At 43.0% G+C, this 22,325-nt stretch overlaps 1 long non-coding RNA gene across 1 annotated transcript in view; it reads left to right on the plus strand.

Annotated features, from left to right (window-relative positions):
- Positions 1–8,703: 8,703 nt before the first annotated feature.
- The window catches only part of LOC122113086, a 40,600-nt gene continuing 26,978 nt past the window's right edge, over positions 8,704–22,325 (plus strand). The window contains exons 1-2 of the long non-coding RNA XR_006148374.1: positions 8,704–8,772; positions 9,239–9,361. This is a non-coding gene — a long non-coding RNA (uncharacterized LOC122113086). The remainder of the gene's footprint in view (positions 8,773–9,238; positions 9,362–22,325) is intronic.

A 22,325-nucleotide genomic window follows, 5' to 3' on the forward strand; every position in this document is an offset into this window, starting at 1 on the left:
CGTAAGTTGGCCTCAAACCTCCATCGTCCCAATGTCTCCTTCCAAGTAAATGGATTTATGGGTGTGAGTTACTGTGCTAGGCTTAATTTACAGTTTTCTAATGATCAATGATGTTGAAAACCTCTTGGGTGCTTTTGTGCCATATATATAAATATATATTCATGTATGTATATTCTTTGGTGATACAGTACTAAAATCTGCATATTTTTCATTAGGTTGTAGATTTTCTTATTAAACATTGAGGGTTTTGTTTTGTTTTTATTTTTGTCAGTCATGGGGCTTGAACTTAGGGCCTGGGTGCTGTCCCTGAGCTTTATTGCTCAAGACTAGTGCTCTACCATATTAAGCCACAGGTCCACTTCCGATCTGGGAGTGGTTAATAGGACATAAGAGTTTCAAGAACTTTCTTATAAGGATTGGCTTCTAAACATGATCCTAACCTTTCAGCCTTCTAAATAGATTATATATGTGAGCCACCAGTGGCCAGTGATTATTAAGGGTTTTTTATATGATACTTGTACCAAATACATGCTTTGCTAGTATATGCTATTGATTTATGGGCTGTTTTTTGAGCAGATGATTTAATTATGATGAAATTCAATTTATTAATCATTCTTTCATGGAGTCTGATTTGATGCTTCATCTAAGAAACTTTGGCTTTACTCAAGTTAATCATGGAAGATTTTTTTTTTGTTGTTGTTTTTTTTGGTGGTCCTGGGGGCTGAACTCTGGGCGCTGTCTCTCAGCCCTTCAGCTCAAGGCTAGTGCCCTACCACTTGAGCTTTTTCCTGCTTATGTGGTGCTGAGGAATTGAACCCAGGACCTCATGCATGCAAGGCAAGCACTCTACCACTGAGCCAACTTCCCAGCCCTTGGAAGATTTTTTTCCTTCATGTTTTTCTCTGTATATTTTAGGCTTAAAATGAGGTTTATGCTGCATTTTTGAGTTAGTTTTGGTATGTGTTGTAAGGTATGGATTAAAGCTTATGACCTTTCCCATAGATATACTGTCATTCCAGGATCATTCATTTAAAAGATGACCATTGCTCTGCTACATTGCCTTTGTATTTTTGTCATATATGTATGGATTTGTTTTTTGAACCTTTGATTCAGTTTTATTGAACTAGTTGTTATAACACCACTACCCTGTCAGTTACTGTATGTTTATAATAAATCTTGAAATTAGGAAGTCTTTGTTCCCTAATGCTTTCTTTTACAAAGTTATTTCAGCCATTTTATATCTTTTTCATTTCAATGTGAATTGCCAATTGGCTTATTTTTTTTTTTCCTAGAAGGAAAGCCTGATGGAATATTGACTGAGATTCTGTTAAATACATAGATGGACTTCCTGAGTTTTAATATCTTAACCATATTAAGTTTTGGTGTTGGGTGAGGTGTTCATGCAAATGTTTATGTTCTTTAGTGAGTTTGTTTTTCAGAGATTGCTGCTGTTCTTCAGTGCTTTCACAGAATAAATATGAAACTAGTATTATTTCTTCCTTAAATATTTGCTAGAATTCAACAGTGAAATCACCAGGGTGGGAAGTTTTCTTTGTGGGAAGTTTTACTTCTTTTATATCTTTTTGCCTTTTTAAAAACTGTGTCTGAGAAAGCATTTGTGCAGTGTTCATTTTTGAAATATATTTTTGTAGGGTGCAGAATCTGGTGTTGATAACTTTTAAAGAATGTTGCTTCATATGTTCTTATATTGTGTTCAATGAGAAATCTACTGTCATTCTTAACTTTGTTCCTCTATCTTCCTCTGCTTGCTTACAATGTATTATTTTTGCTTCTTTTTGCTTAAGGCTAACACTCTACCACTTGGGTCCAAGTGCCAATTCTGCTCCTCCCTTTCTCTCTCTCTCTCTCTCTCTCTCTCTCTCTCGTTGGTCGTGGGGCTTGAACTCTGGGCCTGGGTGGTGTGCTCAAGGCAAGTGCTCTACTACTTGAGCCACAGCACCACTTCCGATTTTCTAGTGGTTTATTGGAGATAAGAGTCTCACAGACTTGCCTGCTGGAGCTGGCTTTGAACCGGGATCCTCAGATCTCAGCCTCCTGAGTAGCTAGGATTACAGGCGTGAGCCACCAGTGGCCTGCTCTGGCCCTCTTCTCTTAAGTATTTATATTTTTATTATCTTTAAGTAGTCAAGCAAAGGGTTTATCATTCAACATTTCAGTTTATGAGTACACTCCATCTCTGTAACTCTGTTTCTGTAGGAACACAAATTACATATTGATGAGGTGGTTTGAAGTTTAACCATTTTTAATTAAAAGAAATATCTTTCATGTCTTTCCACTTCTTGATCATATTGAATAAAGTTATAATCACTGTTTGAATAGTGTTTTCTGCTTAGTAACTTTTGTGTTCATTCTAGATGATTCTGGCTGCTTCCTTCTTCTTGATGATATGTTTTTAAAATTTCTTTCCACATCTGGAAAGTTTTAGTAGATGTCAGATGTTCAAAGTTTTACCTTGTCTGGGGGCAGATATTTTTGCTCTTAAGAAATCTTCTTTATGTTTGTTTCTGGATGTAGCTACATTGTGTGGAGTTCCTTTAATCTGTTTATACCTCACCTCTTAGATTTGTTAGGCAGATCAGATAGATAGTGATCCATCTATGCTTGTTTTCCCCTCACTACTGAATGAGGAACCTTCTCTGTATTGCACTCCTGTATGGCAATTTATGTTCTGGCTGGTGGGAACAGGCACTGTTCTGGTCCTGTCTGAGCACTGGTCATCCTTCCATGGAATTCTTCCACACAGTTCTTTTCCCATCACATTAACAAAATACCCCCCCCCCCACCAGCCATCTATGAAGTCAAGAGAGGTTTGCTTAGCTCATGGTGTTAGAAGGTCAAAGTGCAAGATCTGGCAGCATTGTTTGTTTGGCCTCTGGTGAGGGTGATGGCTGGTGATGTATCTCGGCAGAAGTTTATGTGGGTGGAGTTACATCCCAAACTGGAGCAGAGAGAAAGACACCTTCCTAAAGGCCCATAGCACATCCTATTTGGCCATGTTTGAGACACACAGCCTTTGGGGACATTTTTCATCCAATACTAGCACTCTTGTAGAGAAGAGATGGTACTTGACTGAATGTTCTAGGGGCTTCTGAAGGTCTCTGAAAGCCCTCTTTGTGTCTTGACTTCTTTAGCTCTCTGCCTCATGAGCTCAGTTCATCTCCAGCTGACTTCGGCTCTGCTTGCTTGACTGAGGGAGGCCATTTACTTCAGGTAGTTTCCTTGCCTGGTCTGTGACCAGGGGACACTCTACTCAATCTAGAACAATTGTAAAAGGGACTCATTTGCTTCATATCGCTTAGAGACCATCACCCTTTGCAGACTCATAACCTTTGTCTTATAAAGCATCATTTCATTCATTTTACAGTTGTTTTTTTCCTTTCATTTCAGGGGGATAATCCGATATATTGAAATTTCTTTTATTTGAGAGCATAAATCTGTTACTCCCTGTTGACTGGAAGCAGAGATTCCCTCATCTTAACATCCAAATATTTACATAATGCAATTAGAGTCTATGTGCCATTTTATGGTCAAATAAACATTATTTCAGACATTTGCCATATTTTAAAATGGTCTCTTAATTGCCACTTTAATAGCCGGAAAAAATGTGTTACTATGTGCCAAATTTATTTGCGCATTCGAGAATGCTTTATGTCCTGTGTCTTTCCAGAAAAGTTTTAGATGGTTTACTGACACAAAGGTCTGTGAAACGGGATTGCTGCAGTATGAATTACCATGAAAAGCAAGACAGAAAAAAGCAGAAGGAAGCCATCATGCCAATTATGATAAAATCTTCTAGAATTGAAAGTAAAATTAGGCTGTGGGGCATTCTGGCCAAAAATGATTAGTCACATTATTCTTTATATCCAAATGCAAAGGTGATTAACAAGGAACTAGGCACTTAAAGGACTTGCCTTACCCGTCTTGGCCTAATCATTTTATGTATCCAAAGATGGAACAGGAAGGATTCACCCCCCGCCCCCCCGCCCCCTGCATTATCCCAGATGCATACAGACACCAGGCAAAACCCCAGATATTCACAGATGTGCAGGCAGGACAATCCTCCTAAGCCTGGCTGTAACCATTACATTGTGGGCCCAACCAGAATGACCCCCACCTCATTAACCTCTGCCTCCTCGCTAGACCTCATAAAAACCCAACCCCTAAACCCCCTCCTGGCACAACCTCCAATCCCATGGGAAGGTTGCTGCTCCTCACTGCTATATCTCAATAAACAGTCCTCATTTGTGGAAGATCGAGTCCGGCCTGTCTCCTTCCTTTCTCCTCCATTTTCCCTATATACCTGAACAAATGAAAAAAATGTACTAATAAATAGGCTTTTTGAGTTTAACCCCACCCTGGATCACTATGGGTATGACAGAATAAGGGTTCAGATTTCCAAGAGTAAAATGGTACAGTAGGGGTTTGGAGCCCAGAGCTGTCATTACACAAGCTTCCTTGGCAGGAGACAAGTCGTCTCTGTAATAAATCTCAACAAAAATCTCTCACACCAGGCACTTCATCCAGGTAGCAGTGACCCGACGCTGAAAGTCAGAACACCAGCCTCGAGCTAAATATGGAAGATATATTTAAGGTTTTTTTTGTTTTGTTTTGTTTTGTTTTGATGTAATGGCTTGTGAGGGCTGTGACATCGAACTGCCCTTCATTGGAGGAGCTATTAGGAGGCGTCATGTTGAGATCAATTGTGTGTGTAGCTTTCTTGGGAAGTCCTGTTAGACACAATGGAAAATGGTTACAGGAAAGAGTTCTCTTCCTCCTTACCTTCTCCTTCTGTGACCTCAACTGCTCTCACACAAGTTCTTCAAAGGACCTCATGGCTCATATCCTACTCATTCCTTTTCTATTTTTAGAAATGTTTTATTAGCATATATTAATTGTCCAAAAGAATGAGTTTCACTATGCCATTTTGGACACATGCATATAAAATTCTTTTGTCATATTCTTCCTCTCCTCCTGCATTGAGCCCCCTCCTCTTCCAAAATTGTCCCCTCTCGGTTTTCATATCTTTTTTTTTTTAAGTCTAGATTCTGCATATGGGAGAAAACATGCAGTATTTGTTTTTCTGAGCCTGGCTCCTTTCACTTCTTATGAAGATCTCCAGTTCCATTCATTTGCCTGCAAATTGACCTAATTTTATTCTTCTTTACGGCTGAATAATACTCCACTATGTGTACATACTATAGTTTCTTTACCCATTTATTTGTCTAACACTGCTTTTTGAAGAGTCTATTTAAGTTACTTCCTCTTTCCCACACACTGCCCCACAATTCCTGGCAATTTGATTTCTGTGTTTGTAGCTGCACTTGAATTCTGGGACGGCCCGTTTTCCTCTGATCATTCTGTCAGCCTATTGTTTCCTTCCCTTCTCTTCTCTTCTACATAGCCATCCTTCTTCTTTGTTCTGAATCCTTTGATCTCTCCAGATTTTTCAGCACAGTGTCCTTGACCACCTATTGCTATTCACACTTGATGCCCAGGGCTGCAGAACAAATGAAGGGGGTAGGGGAGGTAATAGAGAAAAAGCATCATTAAGCAGCAAATAGAAATGCCCACATAGAAAAGTCCAGAAACGTTTTATTCCAAAGTATATAACTTTTGACCCAGAAAGCTTTATAAATATATTTTTAGCAGGCCCTCTGCTTCCTAGACTTTTCCCCACTTGGATCTAGCCATGGGCAGGATTCTGGGAGAGTTGCTGTCATTGTCATTTTAACCCTTAGTGCTTCCGGCTGCCTCCAGGGTGTGGCCAGGGTTCTGGGACAGTTTCTGGAGGGAGGATAGTCTGGAGAGTCCAGTGCCCAGAGCCTACTTCTCTGTCTTACACAACCCCTGTCTTCCTCTCTGCTGCTGGGCTCAGCTACCTGGACAAACTGGGACAGGGTACTAATGACCTGTTGAGGAAATTTAACAAGTGAGTCAGCAACTGGCCAGAGAGAGACTCAGCTCCCTCCCCTTCCTCTCCTTGATGGCCTATCCTAGGCAGGCTAGCCCTTCCTTGCGGCCTTTTCAGGGGGTACCACTATGAGCCAGCCTTCTTTCCCTTCCTCCTGGACCTTCTTTGAAATCTTACCTTCAGGGGGTCCTGAGATCACACCTTCCAATAAAGTCCTCACACAGGAGATGTCTTCAGGCTTTACTGTTTTGTTAATTTTAATTTTTACATTTCTATTAGCATCGAGTAGTTGTAACGGGGATTTTATTTTTGACATTATCTACATGTATGTAATGTTCCTTGATCAGATTCACCTCCTCATCACTCCCACTTCCCAAATCAATCTCGACAAGCTTTGCTGTTCCCCGTTCACACATGTCCATGGAGTATTCTGACCATATTCTTCTTTAATCACCCTCTCCATCCCCCTTCTTAGACAGGACCCATGTGAGTAGCATTCCTCTCCTTCATTCTTTGTAGTCTATGCAGAGTCATTCAAAGGGCTTTCACCCTGGTATTTCACACGTGCATCTGCAGTATTTTCATCAGATTGACTCCCAAGATTGCTCTTACCCTCCACCCCTGATCATTCAACAGGTCTTGCTTTTAAGGAAATCTGGGCCACAGTTGAAGCAGAGGTGAAATGAGATTTTCCAAGTAAATGGGAACCATGAGGAAAGGAGTAAGAGCTAGGCACATGTGCACACAGCTCTCCTCAGGGGTGGACATTCATTCTCTCAGATCTAGTCAAGGCCAATCCGTAGGTGGCCTGGATTTGCCACACCAAAAGCCAATCCTGCCAGACTCCCTGTGGGAAATCTCCCCCCTCACCCCACATCCTGCGCTTAAGTTGGTTTCAATATTCATGACATCTTTTCCTCATGTGTGCAGTAGTTTCCTAAAACACAATCCAGGTAGAATATGAAAACAGATTCCTGAAAGAGATGGCTTGTGCTTTCTCAAATTCCATCTCCCAGACCATCATGTTCCTGCAGCCCAAATCAAACTCCCCTGTCTCTATGCCATCCAAATGATGCATTGGTTTTTATACCACTTTACGTCATCTTTCGTATCTTCTCTCACAGACGATCCTTGTAGGTAGTGTGTCTTGGCACATCACATAGACTACAAGCTCCTTGAGGGTAGGAATGCAAAGCAAGCATGCTGATAAATTATATGTACCAGTCTACCTGCAACGTTAGATTAGGATTTGGTTCTTTAAACCAGTATTAAAGCTTGTCCTTAAAATCCTGTAATTTATTTTTATATTAATGATGGCTTTGAATATTATTATGAAATCCACCATCATGTGTAGAGTGTTCCCACAAGTCTGCTTGTGACTTTTGCTTTGACATGTGTGCGTGAGTACATGTGCCTGTGTGCGCATGAGCACGTGTACATGCACGTTCCTATTACTGGGACTTTGTTGGGCACAGGACCTCAAGCTCTTGCTTAGCTTTTTCCCTTAAAGCTGGAGCTCTACAACTTGAGCCACACCCTCACTTCCAGATTTTTGGTGGTTAATTGGAGATGAGAATCTCTCAGAGTTATCTGTCTGGGAGTTGGTTTTGAACCAAGATCCTCAGTTCTCAGCCTCCTGAGAAGCTTGGATTGCAGGCCCGGGTCACTGGCACCTAGCTTTGACTCGTCAAGGGCACATGATAGCAGGGAATGATTCCATCAAAGACTTCAGAGATCAATGACTTTAAAATCCCAACAGTGTAACCTGGAATAAGGATTCCTGGTCATTGGGCCATGGTAGCACAGACGGATCTTTTCATTAATTCAGTGGGCATTTTTGTTTTAGCATTTACTCTGTGCCAAGTACTGTGATGGTCAATTACTTTTGTTTATTGTATTTTTAAGATAGAGTCTCAAAGGACTTGAACTCTTTCTTCCTCAGTTTCCCAAGTGCTGGGATTACAGGTATGCACTACCATGCCCAGCTCAAATAAATACTTTATAAATAATATACCCTATCGGAATAGCAGCTATATCCATGTTCCTATAATTCACCTTGGCCAGTTAAGGAATTTAGGGTATCATTTTCATTTACAGCGGGTGAGTGAAGGAGGAAAAGGAATAGGAAACACAATCACCAAAAGTAATTGTCACTTTGAGCTGAATATGTGAACTCCCTAAGAAAATAGAAGCGTGGTTTTGCTTATAAACTACTATCTTGATTCTCTAAAATTTCTGGGAAGACTTGCACCCAAGCCCCACATTATATAACAAGACTGGGCAGGTTTTGACATCTTTCAGGAAAATGCTATAGGATATGGTTTTTTAAGGCCAATTTGTCTTTTTTTTTTCTTTTTTGGCCTTAAACAGTGTTCTGTACTACAAATGAGTCTCCTTTGCCCTCCCTCCCTCTTCTGAGAAGGGAGGATCTTTCAAAATTCCTAATAGGCAGCCCTGTGGAGAGATGGGAGGGAAGGAAAGGGAAAGAGGGAGGGAGGGAAGGAGGGAGAAAGGGAGGGAGAAAGAGAGAGGTAGAGGGTGTTTAGCTGCGTACATGTGGTACAGGCAGGAAGATCAGAATGCTAACAGAGCAGGCTCTGTAATTCCATGTTTCTCGTAAGTATGTTAGCCCTACAGGGAGCCGAGCTTGCCAGTCTACTTGGAGAGAAGTAAATCTGGGGAAGGTGGAAGGGGTCAGTTGCTCTCCTTGCTCCTGGTGAGGGCATTTGCTGATCTCCGGTGATTGCCTGGCTCTCCTCTCTCCTGTCTAGATCTGTGGTTCTGCAGAAGAGACACACCTATTGCAGGGAAAGAAGAGGACACTGCGCAGATTGCAAGCGGTAGGTTGTGACATGTAACATGTTTATATAGCTAAGAATTGCTGAAAGATGCAGGGGGGGGTGTGGGAGAGAGAGGGAGAGAAGGAGGGAAGGAGGGAGGGAGGTTGCTCAGGGCTGGCTGATTTATCTGCAATGGGGAATGTTTTATTTTAATTGTCAGTTACAGAGATGTGTTGCTTGGGCTGAGATAGCAGTTGAAAAGGGCTGGCTTCTAAGCTTTTAGATCTGTGTTTGATGTGCTGTGTGTGTGTGTGTGTGTGTGTGTGTGTGTGCTGTGTGTGTGCAGTTTGGAGAGCTCACCTTTAAATAACTTGCTGCTTCTTCTTTTCCTTTTCCTTTTTCTTTTTTTTCCCCCCTCTCCACCCATCTTCCCAACATCCTCTTCCCTACCCCGTGGGAAATGTGGCCTCCCTCACCTTGAGTCTGTTTGCCCTCTAAGTCTGGATTTGCGGCTGCTTTGCTGTAGGTGCGTGTGGATGCTGTACCGTGGTCCAGGCGGCCTGATTAAGCAGGAGTCTGTGCATGGGAGGTGGAATTGGACACCATGGCCGTGCAGCTGGTGCCGGACTCTGCTCTCAGCCTGCTAATGGTGAGTACACTAGGGAGGAGGTAGATCCCAGCAGCGCCCTTTCAGGCCTGAGCTGCACAAGGAGGGATGAGGAAGAGGGGGGGTGGGGGGGGGCTCTGCTTGCTGCTGCTGCTGCTAACTGTGATGACTTGCAGACATGTTAAATACCGCTGTGCTGCATCCTACCGGCTCTTTTGAATTTGATTTCGTGGGTCAGAGCATCAGCATGACTAAGCACCAGAGGGAAGAGGAAGCAGGAGCTTGGCCATTTTAGAAACTTGTTGCTGGATGCAGTGTGTAGGAGAGATGCTTGCAAACAGGTGCTGGGAGCCCCGCTCAAAATACGTTGCTAGGACACATCTTCCTAGTGATTCTCCATGTCCTCTCCCTCTGGTCTTTTGGATCTAAATTCAGAGGATCATGTCTGGTGTGTGTTTGATTGCTTCTCATAGCAACTGTGGAAAAAATCTTGTTTTTTTTCCCCCCTCAGTGATGGAGTAGTTCTCTTCCTTCCTGTTGCCCACATGTGTAAAAAATCTTGGGAGGTGCCCAGAGGCTCCTGTGACACTTGGGCTATGGAGCTGGAAGGCAACTCCTCTCCCAGCTAGAGTTGAACAGGGAGACATCAGCAGGCGTGGTCCGGGTATTTCTGTGTGTATGAACTCCTGCTCTACTTACATTCCCACACATCAAGTTAAGAAAGCTATTCCTCAGAGCATTGTAAAGCAAACAAGGACAGCAGGGTTGCTTGTGACCGGATGGCCTTTCTGCTTGAGCCTAAGTTCCCTCTCCCTTTGCTGTCATTTTGCCTCCTCCCTTCTCTATGGCCAGGGCCAGGCAGTACTGCCGTCGGAAGCAGATTGTGCCAACATTGGCTTGGCATGAGAATGTTACCAAGGTTTCCCTAGGTTTTTATGAAACAGAGCCTAAGTACTTGGCGCTGTGTGTATTGATCTGTGTTCTCTGACTCAGAAGGGAAAGTACAGTCTGGTGAAGCCTGATGAGTTCATTAGGGTGACTGGAGCTAGCAGCCTCCTGGGCGCAGAGATCCCTCAAATGAAGAGGGACAGGTATCTGATGCTTTGCTACCCCAAATGACATTTGGTCCACAGAGTCATTTGAAGTGATTTAAGTTACATGGGCATCTCTGGTTCTCTCTCCCTGCTACCCTACCAGTGGGGAGAAGGATGGGAAGGAATGCAGGATCATTTCCTTCCTCAGTAATGCTATTGTCTGATGCTACTTGGGCTGCCATTGTCTCTTTATGGCCAAGCAAATGCACAGCCAAGGCTCGTGTATGTGTGATGGTGGCAGGCTTTAAAATACAGGATGTATGAGGCTTCTAGGAACTTGGGTTCTGTGCACAAAAAAGCAGGCATGCACATGCAAGGCCTGCACATAGAGGTTATCTGATGTGCCTCAGGAGTGTGAAAACTGAAGTATGTTGAGGGAAACAAAGTTTTCTTGGGAAAAAAATATAGCTTTTCAAGGAAAACCACGCCTGCTTGCCTCTGCCCTGAATGACAACTCCTTTATGCATATATACATATAGATATATATATATCTATATATACCTATATATAGATATATATATATCTGTTTTTACTCCAAGGGTCCTGAGGATAATTCCTCGGTAATGAAGCAGAATGCAGCTCAGCACCCTGATCTGGCTGTTTGTGCCCTGCTTGCACGCTCAAGCTCTGGAACACCTATGGTGGTTGTTCTGGCTGTCTGCAGCTCAGACTTGATCGCTGGCAGACTTGATCACTGACTTTGTCAGTGGGCTCTGCTCCTGAGATCTTTCCCTCACACCCCCCTCCTGCCTGGATTAAAGGCTTGTGTTCTCTTCTCTCTCAGGAGCTCTTGGCACCCATGATGGACCATTAGATTAGAGACCGTGTGGAACACCAGGTGTCATTTGAGCCGCCACAGATTCGTGTTTGGTTCAGGGAACCGTCCCTTCTAGGGATTTTGTTGTGGTTTTCTTTTTTAAAGGGCGAATCCTAAGAAAATGCTTTCCCTGACATGTTGCACGACGCATCTCAGAAATGAATAAAACCAGAAGAGAAGAGAAGAAAGCAGAGAGGCCCTCCGTTGGGAGTTACTTTGGCTGTGAGCTCAGGAAGGAAGCTGCAAACATGATTATTTATGAGCTCATTGATCACCCAATCGGTTTATCAAGCATTTGCTCGCTGGAGAGAGTAGTCTGGTGTAATAGCAAGAGCCAGAGCTCATCAATGAACAGTTTGGCTGGGTGGGGGGGAAGTAGGGGAGGGGAAGTCAATACCAGTTGGCTAATTGCAGCTGTGATTTTGAGCCATCATCTTTGGGCTTCAGGGTCACTGGGGACATCACATGGCCAGGCTCTTGGCTTCTGGATAAGGAGGCAGGTGAGGTTGTATCTAGTTTGTATGCTGACCAATGCTGGCTGGCACATGCTTATTTGGTTCTGGAGGCCTAAATCAGGGGGTGCGAGCCCTGTGCTCTGTCTCTCGTTTTGCCACTTCCTGGGTCACCGTGGTGCTGCAGCTTCCTTTCTGTGTGCTATAGCTGTGTCATTTGCTACCTGGGAGTGTCATCATGATCTCTAAGGTCCTGCTCAGCTCTGATAACACCATTTCAGACCTTTAGGGTTGTGGTCTAGAATAGAGCGCGTGGAAAGCCAGCTCAAGCACTGCATTCAGCTTTATGTCTTTATTCCCAGTCTAGCACACAACACGTGGCTTTTTAGAATGAATGGTGGAATTCATTTCCAACCATTCAGTTTGACTGCCAGGACAATTAAGTTCTATGTTTTAAACTGAAATGGATGATCAGTAGGACTTATACTGTCAAGTGTCTGACCCCTCAGGAGCCTATTTTACTCTGTTGTCCAAAAGTTAATGACCTTTGAATAGTGCCGTATCCAAACTGAGTATGAGTCATCTGGGAGCAGGGCCTGGCTTGTGAGCAGGCCTTGGCCTTGGGAGAACTTCACTCATTTGTTCAGTGAGGAGATAATTCTCCATTAAACATGAATCCCCTCAAAACAAATGTAGACTCAGCTGGGTGTCCATGGCTCATGCTTATAAATTCTAGCTAATCAGAAGGCAGAGATCAGGAAAAAGGTGGTTGGAGGCCAGCCTAGGCAAATAAAAAAAGAAAGTATTTGTGAGATTCCCTCTCAACTAATAGCCAGATGTGGTGCACCTACAATTCCAGCAAGTATGGAAAACATAAATAGGAGGAGCACAGTCCAGGCTGGCTTGGGTATAAGTGCAAGACTGTATCTTAACATTATCTAGAGCAAAAATGTCTAGAGGCAAGGCTCAAGTGACAGAGTATCCAGCCTAGGAACTATAAGGCCTTGAGTAAAATCCTAATAACACCCAAAATAGGGATTGGCTCAGACTCAGAAAACAGGTGGATGTGGTGTGGTAGATGGATTCAAATGCAATTGAAAAGTTTACCTTTCCCATGTTTGCAGCAATCTCAGGGAGCAAAACATAAAGGTATTGCTATGCCCCCCACCCCTGTGTTGGGGGGGGTGGTCCTGTTGGATGTGACTAAGCATAGATCAGGAAGCTCTTGGCTGTGTGTCATTGGGTGAAGTCACACAAGTTCAGGAGAGCTACAAGAGCTGGAACAGGTTCCAGTCAGGGATGTGAAAATTGTTTCTTTAAATCCAGATTAGAGACATACTACCAAGGTGCTACCAATGTTATATGATGCCATTTTGGCTCTTGGATTCTGAAAGTTCAGGCCATAGGATAGGTAGATTAAAATAGTTTTAATGTAGGTTCACCAGTTATGTGATAAATAATGCCATGTATGATTTTCTGTAAGTTTTACATACATTGTATCTCATTTAAGGCTTTCCATTATTCTGTTTTTGAGACAAACAAAACTCTAAGACTCCAAACTCAAAGACTGGAAGCTATCACACAATAGAAATTGGGATGGATGGTCCAGAGTCTTCAAATCTAGGTTCTCTGCCAAGCCAGTTTTCCCTGTGCCATATCTACACTTGAGAACTTGCACACTCTTCCCTCCTTTTGTGAGCTCTCATCTGTAAGCCATTCTGAATTTTCCTTGTTTCCAAGGGGGCAATCCTGTCTTGCTACTAAAAATGATCATTTAATATGTTGAAGTTTACAATTAAAGAATGATATCATAAAACTGGCTCCTGGTGTCTGGGTTAACTCTAGCAAGTGGAGATATTTTACTGCCATAATGGATTTGTCATGTTTTCAAGGTTCTAGTTTCTTGGACTGCATTTCTAGGAAATTATCATTGTGTTTAACAATAGGGAAATTCAATATGTAAAAGCTCAAGTTCACAAGTCAGAAAATTAGTGGGTGCTTACTGTTATGAATGAAGGATTGAAATTAGATGATCCTGAAGGTTCTTTCTATTCTAAAATTTTGATGTCAGATGTCTGAGCTGCTTTTGAATAGACTAGCTCCCTGCTCTGTGTTGAATGGATTCCATTGACAACCTTCTCTTCTATGATTTTTACCCTTCTCATTTTAACTCCATTCTTAAATCTTCTTCCCTCAGCCATTTCCTTCTGTGGACACTTTCCTCTGTATTTAACCAACAAATATTTGCTGAGTATCTGTTGTGTAGAAGAAGGACACAAACCAGCCAGTGGCTTTTGCAAATTTATCATCCAGTTGACAGGATGGAGACATAGGGGAACTATTAATGCACCTTTTCTAATTAAGGAACGTGCAGGGAGATTTCAGAGAACCAGGTAACTTGTAACAAGGCAGCACATAAGGCATCACCACATGAACCCTGGAGTGTACTGGAGGGAAAGGATGGGTTCTTGAAGATAGCCTAACATATTGAAGGGTAGTAGGTCAAGAAAGAGAACTCAAAGGGCAGGGGGCAGCTGGATTACATTAGAATATACACTGTTTTGAGTATATGCTGACTTGACTGGTTTGGACAGATTTCATTAAGTTAGATAAGCAAGTGGAGGTATTCTGCTTAGAAGGCCTCCCTGGGAGGGGAAGTCCTGGTTCCATTACTTCATAACCTCACTTTCTTCTACCTTTACCCTGTGAATAGTCTGCTCCATTTTAATGGCTTTTTCCTAGACCCCAAATATCAGAAGCCATTTTAATGACTTTTTCCTAGACCCCAAATATCAGAAGTCATGGGGTGAAATTGAACTGTCTTGAAAAAGCTTGTTTTTGAATCAGTATTAATAACCTTTATGTTTTTGCATCTGTTGTCTCTATTGGCCGTTCACAACCATCTAGGTGGGTCAGCTACTATATTGTTCTAGTATATGATATCCAGAGACGTGAAATGGACCCTTCAAGATGCTTTAGATAATTTGTGATGAAACTGGTTTTCTGGTTTTCATGATAGTTAAGTCATATACATTTGGAAAAAAGTGATATCAGAAATGGTTATGGAAATTTAGAGACTAATAATGATAGGTAGTTTCAGGTCTACAAGAGTATGTTCATTGAGGGCTGCCTAACCATAGGGCTCAGGGTACTGGCCCTTGATGTTTTGATTGAAAGTAGAACTGATTCTTACTAACATTTATATTTCTGGTTTGTTTAAAGTAGAATAGCTGTCAAAAAGTCTCCAGGATGTCACAGTTACATCTAAGTCAGTAGCTAACCATCTGTTCGACTAAACTGTCCATTTTGTGAGATGCAGTTTCTCAATGTGTGTCTCTATACAACAGAGACTACTATCTCAAATGATCAGCATTAGCAAAGAGGCCAATCTATCAATGGATATCATGAGAAGTCCCAGCACCGACATAGCACGAGGTGTGGCTGGCTGGAGAACATGGGATGATAGAGTCACTCTGGCTGTTTCTCTGGTTCAACTCTGTCTTACTCTGAGTTTGTCTGTGCTGACATTGGTCTCTGGCAGGAACTTCCCATGAAAGCAGCTTTAGGGTTACTTGATCTTGGAGTTAGCAAATGCCAGGTAAAAGAGTAGATGCTTCTTGTGTGGTGGCCATGGTTCACACATTCTGTTTCTCCATCTTGGATAATGGATTTGTTGTAGGCCAATTACAGGTAAGGGGATTTCTGACAAAGGGGGTTGGCTTCTGTATCCAGGGCTGTGGGGAAGAAGATGTGTCAGTTAGTGAGTAGCTCCACCTGAGTGGGAAGGGCAAGTGGCAAAAGAAGAGCTATTTTATCCAAAGTGTGTGTGTGTGTGTGTGTGTGTGTGTGTGTGTGTGTGTGTGTGTGTGTGTGTGTTGGGGGGGATGGCAAGACAAAGATAACAGATGCTCGATCTAATGATCTGTGTACTTCATACACGATAATACAGCTCCCATGAAACTAACCAGTGAGGCAAAGCATCAGCACATCCTCAATCATGGATCCAGTTCCCTCAAAATAAATACATCGGGAAAAACCAGCTTGTCTGAATTTCTTCTTATCTTTACATAGCTTTCAGTTGAATGAGTCTGGCAATGATTACAATGCATTCTAATCAATGGTCAGACCCCTTTCCTCATTCTCCCTACTTTTCCCAGTCCCATCTATACATAGGTACACTGAATTTGAGTATATTCACCCGCCCTCCATTTGGCTGCTCCTCCTCCCCGGAGAAGACATGTTTCAGGTTTCTGGAATTCCTTTTGTCAAACTTTTCATTGGTTATTCAGAGGAGTTACACCACTGGAATCCTCCCCTGAGTATACCATCCTTTCGTGTGTGTGTGTGTGTGTGTGTGTGTGTGTATATGTATTTAACCCTTTATATATTTTCATACATGTTTATAGTTGAGGTCTAACTTTCACATATGAGAGAAAATATGCACCATTCATTTCTGTGAACCTGGATTCTTTCGCTTACAGTTTTTTCCTAGGTCCATCTATTTCTCTGCAAATGACAGAATAATGATTCTTTCTGCGAGATGAGTACAATTCCATTGTAGATTGTCTGAGTTTTTAATGCTAGGTTGTCAAGTCTCACCATTTATAAAGAGAGACAATAGTAATGATTGCGTATTTGCCAAAGCAAAAGCAGTCAGTATTTGTAGTCGCTTGCCTTATCTTAACATGAAATAACTGTCCATCTGCACTTAGCTTATTAGAGTCCTGTATAAGCCCAATTGAATCTAAAAAAAAGTTACCTCATTCTCTCTCTTGATATCTCAGCCACTGGGGCAATGAGAGGTCACCTCCAGACAGGAAGTCAATGATTTTTGGGGGGGGGGGGGAAACAGATGTTTTTAAGGTCATGTGAACCATTCCAGCCATGAACAGATTTAAATTTACATTCCTGTCTTCAATAACTAACAAAATTTTCTTAGCCTCTGAAGGGAGATGACTAAAATACAGGCAGCAATATGTTCTCTCTGGCAGTTATAAAATGCATGCCTTTCAGGCCTGCTACACAAGATTGTACAGCAGTAAGTATGTCTCTGCTAAGAATTAATTGCACGGCTGCTTTGTGAAGCTTAATCGTGGTCTGGGGGGCATCTGTTGTGAGTGCAGGTAGCAGTCTCTCATTGGATTCTGTGCCAGAATATGAAGTGTAATGGAACATATGGTGTTGAGCCTGGTCGTAATCAAGGGTCCTGGAAGCATGCTCGGCTAAGACCATGTGGTACATATCAAGTGTGAGACTGAATTCCAATGTCAAGGTAACATTCGCTTGCAACTCGGGTTGCATTGTAATGAATGCTCTTTATAACCCTGGATATTGAAATCTTAGTCTCGCAGCGTAGCCTTGGAGAAGCAATTTCCTGAGTGGTAGATCTAATTCATCTCCCCAGCAACATTGTCTACACCCTCGGTTTTAGCTTTCATCTGTACACAAATGACTTCCTAATTTTGTCTTGGGTACAGGCCGTGCCCCCAAGTTCTGATGACTACAAATCCAGGTGCTTAGCAGATTTATCCTTTTGCTTAGCCCACAAGTACCTTCAACTCAACTTTCCACCAACATTCCTGGTCTTCTCCCTCAATCTGTGTGCCTTGTCTTGGTTGGTGGCGGCGCCATTTGGTCTGTCACCAGAGACTCACCTAGACTCCTTGCTGTCTTTCTCCAGCAGGACTGGACTCCCTGCCAGCCCCCTCCTCACTTCTTTTGTGATGCTCAGGCACTGGCTAGGCAAGGACTCCACCCCTTGAGACATATCCCCAGTCCCTGTGCTGTCTTCCCTTGACACGGCATCAGATCACAATCCATTCCCTGAGTAACTGGGATGACAGGTGTGTGCCCTCACACCTGGTCCTTATGTTGCTTCTTCCTCAGTTTCTCTCATACCCATCCTCTCTCCTCCAGGGCTATCTGCTCATTCATGGAGCCTCATGTCCCACCCTTCCTATCCTCTAGTAGTACAGAGTGGTAGTCACATGGCAGCTCATAATGGGGATGTAGTGACAAGTGAGTGGCCAGGCAATCACATTATTGTGTGACCACAGAGTGGACTGACCCCAGCCCAGTGGTATTGCTCTCCTCAACATAGCCTCCTGCTTCGATCAGGAGACAAAGGAAGCATACAATATACTAGGCTGCCACTATGTAATACCAGCTTGCAGTGATTTTCTTAAATACATAGGAATATACTCTAAAATCACGTTAAACAGTCTAGCACAGCAAACAGGTAAAGTAGTAATGTGACATATTGGTATTCTCTAGTATGTACTGTACATAATTGCATGTGCTGTACTTTTGTGCAGCGATCAGCACCAGAAGCTTTTTATACCATCACTACCGCCAATATAGGTGATGCATTGTTCCCTGCATTAGAGCAGCCACGAGGTCCCTAAGCAACAAGAACTTTCCAGCTCTGAGAGGACCACAGTCATTTATTTCTTCCATCATTAGGAAAACTTTACATGGTGCATATGTGTTTTTCTATCTCCCGTACATGATGTACTGGCTCAAGCCTGGGTACTTTTCAATATATTTCTATCAGTTCCTGCATCACAATGTGATCATTCACTTGTGTATCTATTTGCCTCAATAGAGCATGTCTCATAGAGTGTTTCTTGTTCATTCATTCCACGTGTACTTACTGAGCAGCTACTATCTCCTTGACACTACTTCAGTATGAGGGATACAGGAGTGAGTGACACAGGTAAGAATGCCATTGTCCCAAAACTTTCTTTGGGAAAAACAAAGAGCAAACACATTGAACTGTGAAGGAATACAAAGGGCCCTGTAGTGAATTTAAAATGGTGAATGCACAGATGGTGTTGGGGAATCGCTTTAGAGGAGGTGATGGAAGAAGGTGGCACTTAAACAAGAGTGTGAATGACAAGTAGGTGGCGATGACCAAAAGTCATGGAGAGGCCATTGCAGCCTGGGCAAAGGCCCTTTGGCAGGAAGGAGTTCAGCAGGTTCCAGCACCTTGAACTGTAGTCAATGCATTTGGTAAATTAAGGTGTTGATTGGTTGTTTAACTTGGACAAACCAGGGCAGAGGGGTGGGGGTGGGCGGGATTGTAGGTACAAAGCATGACTCTTGCCACAGTTTGTCTTACCAGAGAAATAAGAATTATAGACAATGTTTAGGGACTGGTGTAGGATAGGAAACGGCCCTGACATCAACGACTATGGTACTAGCAATGTGTGGGAAGGAGTAAAATCTAGAAATCTAGTCAAGAGAGTCTGTGACTGGCCATTGGTGGCTTATACCTATAATCTTGGAGTTCAAAGTCAGCCTGGGCAGAAAAGTTCTCAAGACTCCATCTCCAACTAACCAGCAAAATGTTGGACTGGAGGTATGGATCAAGTGGTAGAGTTCCAGCTGTGAGCAAGAAAGCTGAGTGTGATCTGAAGCCTGGAGTTCAAGTCCTGGCAGAAAAAAGAGAGGAAGGGAGTTAAAAAGGAAAGGTAAAAAGAGAGAGATTATGAAAGAAAATGGCATGCAGCTATTTCCTCCGTATTTTAATTAGCACATAGTAGTGATACAATGTGGGAGTTCATTAGAATATTTCCATATATGTATATACGCCGATCGTATTTACTGGCTTTCTTTCACGCATCCCATTTTTTAATCTTTCTTGGAATTTTTAGAAAACAAATTTTATGTTTAGTATTTTTTTTTTAATTTTGCTAGTACAAGAGTTGGTACTCAGGGCCTTGTGCTCTTGTTTTTTTTTTTTTACTCAAGGCTTGTACTCTTATCACTTGGGCCACCACTTCACTTCCAGCTTTTTGCTAGTTAATTGGAGTAGGAGTCTCATAGACTTTCAAGCCTGTGCTGGCTTTGAACTGTGATGATCAGGTCTCAGTCTCTTGAGTAGCTAAGATAATAGGCGTGAGCCAATAGGTACCTGGCTGTTCTGTTTTTATCCATGCATACAATGTAGTTTGATTGTATTCTCCCCACTTCTCCCTCTCTTTCCTCCCTCTCACCGCCTTCTGGTTCTATACTCATTTCTGTTCATGTCCACTTTTTCTTCTCTAGATCTAAACATTCCACATATTAGAGAAAGATGTGGCGTTTGTGCTTCTGAGTGAGGCTTATTTTGCGTAACCCGACAAGCTCCAGTTTCATCCATTTTCCTATACATGTCATTATTTCATTCTTCTTTATGGCTGAATAAAGTTGCACATATACATAACTTTTTCCTTCTTCATTTGTCGGTGCCTAGGCTGATTCTACCATGTGGCTGTTGTGCGTAGTACTGCAATAAGCGTGGGAGCCATTTGAAGAGGGTACATAATTAATTTTGAAAAGTAAGGGAGTACATCTTCCCAGGAGGAACCAAAGATGAGAGTAGGGTGAAGATAGAGGTATTGGGAAGAGATGGAGGGGAACAGGAAGGATGCCGGGATGAAGAAGGCTGGGATTCAAGGGGGGGTTGTTGTGTAAGTTAGTTGGGACCAAAGGAGGGAAGATGTTGCAAATGTTCCTGTGAGGACTTGGATTTGAGCCACCAGCACTTAGGAGACTCCCAGTGTTCTTGGAAGAGAACCGGTTAATGGATGTGGGGCTCAGGAAGTTTTGTCTGGTGCTGAAACGCAGGCAGGGTGTACTGCGAGACTGGAGGGAGAAGGCCCGATTTAGAGCCACTTGGCTGAGTTGAGGTGGGAAAAGAGGAGGCTGGGAGATGAGAGTGAGCAGAGAGGAAAAGGCATGGATTCTTAGAGGGAGAATCACCAGAACTGCATGATGGGTTTGTGCTTGAGGACCAGCTCATGGAGGAGGCAGCCAGGAACTCTGAGTGTTCCCCATCAGGCCATAGAGAGCACACTACATGTGAACAAAGGCTGTGACAAGCAAATGATTAGATTTTGGATAGAGGTGGTATTTAGCAGTGACACTAGGAACATAGAAAACCTGAAGAAGGCTCCTAGAGAAGAAAGGACGGGCCAAGCCTGAGAGAAGGGCTTGGTACCTCATGATACAAGGCCTTTGAACGAGGCCAATATTGTTTTGTCTTTGGAATTCTTTTTCCTCACATGGAATATACTGTTTAAACAGTTTTGGACATTTTCTGTCAGATGTGAGTTCTATGCAGTTCCATTAGATGATGCACTAGGAACATATATAAATAAAAGGTACTACTACACTTCCCAAAGCTGCTGTACAAACCTATCCTGGGGTGGAGAGGGGTAGGAGAAAAGGAAAGAGAGGGGCTGGGAAGGTGATGGTAGAGTGCTTATCTTGCATGTATGAGGCCCTGGGTTTGATCCCTCAGCACCACATAAGCAGAAAAAGCTGGAAGTGGTGCTGCAACTCAAGTGATGGAGTGCTAGCCTTGACCTGAAGAGCTGAGGGACAGCGCCCAGGCCCCGAGTTCAGGCCTACAACCAGCCATAAAAAAGGAGGGGGTGAAGAGAGATGAGATAGAAATCGTTTTCCATAGCAATCTTCCTCCCACCCCAGCCCACTTTGTGACTTTAGACAATCATCTAACTGTGTCTAGTTATGTCAAGAGTTCTACACTAGGGGCTGGGAAGGTGGTAGAGTGCTCAGTGGTAGAGCGCTTGCTTTGCATGCATGATGCCCTGGGTTCAATTCCTCAGCACCAAATAAACAAAAAGAAAAAAGCTGGAAGTGGTGCTGTGGCTCAAGTGGTAGAGTGCTAGCCTTGAGCTGAAGAGCTGAGGGACAGCACCCAGGCCCAGAGTTCAGGCCCCACGACTGGATCTCCTTCTCCCCCCCCCCCCCCCCAAAAAAAAAGAGTTCTACACTAGGAATTACTTATCTCTGTTCTACACTGTAGATGAGATCTGGAAGAGTCAGCTAGAGTCACATGACCACTGCAATCTAGAATCTTCTGGAAGATTATGGTGGTAGGTGCTGGAGTCAGCTGGACCACACCTGGTTCTGTGGACCAGATGGTGACAAGGGCCTCTGTGCATGGCTTGAGATTCCTCACAATATGGCTGCCTCCAGGTAGTTGGAAGTAAATGGAGGCCTTAAGTTCAGCCCCACAGTTAGAGCTAGTAAGGCAGTGAAGCCTCTCAGATCAAACACGCCTGCTGTAGCTGAGTTTTGGGGGGCCCAAACAAGTCACGGTGGCTATATTTGAGAGACGATAGAGAATACTTCCAAACAGAACAGTCTCAACATCACATCTCATGTGATGTATTCACTCTGTGTAACTGGATTTTGCTTGAGAGTCTGTTACTTTTTTAATTACTCGCAGTCTTTCCATAGGAATTTATTGACAGGAAGCATTCCATGAATTTGGATGGATTAAATAATAGGTTGATAACTGCAGAAGCCATTTTCTTTTTCCTACTCATAAACACTTGTCTTTGGTTCCTCAGGTTTCTCCCAAACTAAAAATTGGAGCCACATGTGTTTAGCAATGATGTGCCTTCAGAGACTACCTGAGACATGAATAAACCCTATGGAAAGGTCTCTTTTCATGCTCTATGATTCCCCCAAGGTCCCTGGGTTGAGTTTTCATTGACGGATGGAAGCTGATAAAGCCATAACCTCACTTCCTTTACATGCTTGGTATTTAGACTAATAACCTGGGTTGTCTTTATTGCCGAGGTGTCAAGTTAAAAGAAGGGACATAAGCTTAGTATTAGGACTAAAAT

Source organism: Dipodomys spectabilis, unplaced genomic scaffold, assembly GCF_019054845.1.
Source record: "Dipodomys spectabilis isolate Male_0828 unplaced genomic scaffold, ASM1905484v1 ptg000096l, whole genome shotgun sequence".
NCBI lineage: Eukaryota > Metazoa > Chordata > Mammalia > Rodentia > Heteromyidae > Dipodomys > Dipodomys spectabilis.